The sequence below is a fragment of the Oryza sativa genome, chromosome 9 (assembly GCF_034140825.1).
Source record: "Oryza sativa Japonica Group chromosome 9, ASM3414082v1".
In the NCBI taxonomy this organism is placed as follows: domain Eukaryota; kingdom Viridiplantae; phylum Streptophyta; class Magnoliopsida; order Poales; family Poaceae; genus Oryza; species Oryza sativa.
The window spans coordinates 13,729,399-13,731,951 of record NC_089043.1 but is presented as its reverse complement, the minus strand read 5'-3'; the positions used below and the strand labels follow the sequence as shown (position 1 = coordinate 13,731,951).

Sequence of the window (2,553 nt, the reverse complement as noted above, 5' to 3'; positions counted from 1 at the left end):
ACTCGCGAAAGGACAGGTCATACAATAATTAATAGCACTACAATTATACTCATTTCGTCCCAAAATAAACCAATATTGATGAGGCCAATATTGATGAGGATGTGATACATTCCAATACAATTAGAATGAATAAAAGGATATCTGAGATATGTCACATCTCCATCAAGATTGGTTTATTTTTTAAACGGAGGGAGTACTTATATCAGGGTATAACGAGCATAGTAGTGCAAAGAGGTGATAAATTAAAAAATCCAGGTTGTACTACTGTGAGTATATATTATTCAAATGCAAATTGCAAAGGTTCCATGCATTCTAATGAACATCCTGTTTTTCGTCCTGGAGCGGAACGTTCCGAAGGAGGTTGAGCAGAACAGCTATGCATGATCATTGAGTGAGTTGTAGAGAGCTATAGACAAGAAACACTTCACCAATATACTACTACTGTATACTCCATTCGTTCCAAATTACAAGTCATTTCAATTTTTTGGAGAGTCAAACCAATCTCAAATTTGATCAAATTTATATAATAAAATAATAATATTTATGATACCAAATAACTATCATTAAATTCTTCGTTAATTATATTTTTCTAGTATATCTATTTGACGTCATAAATCTTTATAATTCTCTTTATAAATTTGGTCAAACTTAAGATGTTTATACTCTCTAAGAAAGTTAGAATGACTTATAATTTAGAATGGAGGGATTATATTAATTCTTAGTAGGTGCTCGGTAGAGGAGAACAAAAATATATCGAAAGTCAATGTGTCTTCCCTTAAGAGAGGCTTCATCGCCGAGAGCCAGCCAGACGATCGAGCGGGTCAAACTGGCTCTCCGCTAGTCATTATAACAAGTCCTTAGTACTCACATATCGCGCTATATCCCCAAAGCACATAGGGATACTGTTTACACCCAAATTGCCAACAGATACAGGGCCCATTTCTTGCTCTAGCTTGTCAGCTGGTGTTATCGTATCGAGTGTGAGCGAGGAGTTGCTGATCTGAGACAGGATGGGGCACTTCATGATGGACGACCAGAACATCTTTGCATGGTTATGTACATCATGCGTGCTTTGTTGCTTCATGGGATGCGCATACATATTCTACATAATCGTTACCATCATTCTTCCTCCGCTTCCTGTTTTCATAAGGCACCACTGCGAGGTGAGTCAAATTTGCAGGTTTTACTTAGTTTCTGATGTTCTCAAGAGGAACAAACTTGTTTTCATTAGTTGCTATAGCTTTCGGTGCTTGGCTTAATTGGCAGAAGGAGTTCTGGATTTGCTTGCTGCTTACTATATGCGGCTACATCCCTGGCGTCATCTACTCCTTTTGGATCAACAAATTTGATCTATTTTGCGAGAAAAACGACGACTCGACCTAATTAAGATATATACTAGCTACTAAGATTATAACGTGCAATCAATTGGTCCCAAATATAGAATCCTTATATCTCAGATTGTAATCATGCATTCTCGACAGATACAGTGACTTGCTTTGGGGCTTTCAGATGCTACTCCGTTACTGAGTGTTTATAAAAGTAATCTTTGGATTTGTTAGGAAGAATGTGTAATGGGATGAGGATGAGAATTACCCCTCCCAGTAGTTAATAGAAAGGATATATATCTAGCCTCCTTGCGAGAAGATTCAAGCACAACTGATCATATTATTCATGCTACTCTCTGTTTGTCCAATGTTCAGAAAACTACCAATAGCATCATTATCAGGGTGGATGGCAATATTGATTTTTATTATTACTTTCTACCCCATCTATGAATCTTATTTTCTAATTAATTTGGCTGAATTGCACAATATCAGATTGCAGGCTGGTACTATGGCGAGCTCAAGAACCACAATGAATTCATGGGTGCTTTCACCTTTGCATATACTAACCCTATACAGCTTTTCTATCATCTAAGCATATATGAGGTTGCTTCAATATAATTGCCTGATTTTCTATCTACAAAGAATGTTGTATTTTGCATTTTGCATCACCACCTGAAAATAATAAAAGAAATGCGTCAATGGGGTGCACAAGATGAATGAGAGATGGTGACACACAGATTATATACTGGTTCAGGCCCTCGGCAAGAGGTAATACCCTAGTCCAATTATGTGGATTAGATCTATGTAAGAGTTTTGCGGTATGGCGTTGAAACTAGCGATCACCCGAATTAGGGTTTCCGGCCACCGTAATATAGAAACGGGGAACCGGCAATGGATAGTTATCTAGATTTGTCATGATCCGGATACGTACCATCTATTTACATCGGATAAGATTTATAGTCTTATCTTTAATCCCTTTCTTAGATTACAAGTTATTCGGATAGGCCTTGAGCCTATCCTACCTCTAGGCCCATTAACAAGGGCCTAGCTTGGTGTATTCGGGTACTGTGTACCCCACAACCTCTGTCTTATTTAAAAGCGCATGCGGGCTACAAGATTCATTAACTAAAGATAGCCCAGTGGTAGGGCTCTTTTTAATAAGCGGGATTTGTTAGTTTCATCATCAAATAAAATTAAAATTTTAAATGGTTAGATGTAACTTTATGTA

At 37.4% G+C, this 2,553-nt stretch overlaps 1 long non-coding RNA gene across 1 annotated transcript; it reads left to right on the top strand.

The window, feature by feature from the left end:
* The first annotated feature begins 743 nt into the window (after positions 1-743).
* LOC4346718 (uncharacterized) lies at positions 744-1,763 on the top strand. The gene is made up of 2 exons (XR_001540031.3): positions 744-1,163; positions 1,267-1,763. It is a non-coding gene; the product is annotated as an uncharacterized lncRNA (long non-coding RNA).
* The last annotated feature ends 790 nt before the right edge of the window (positions 1,764-2,553 follow it).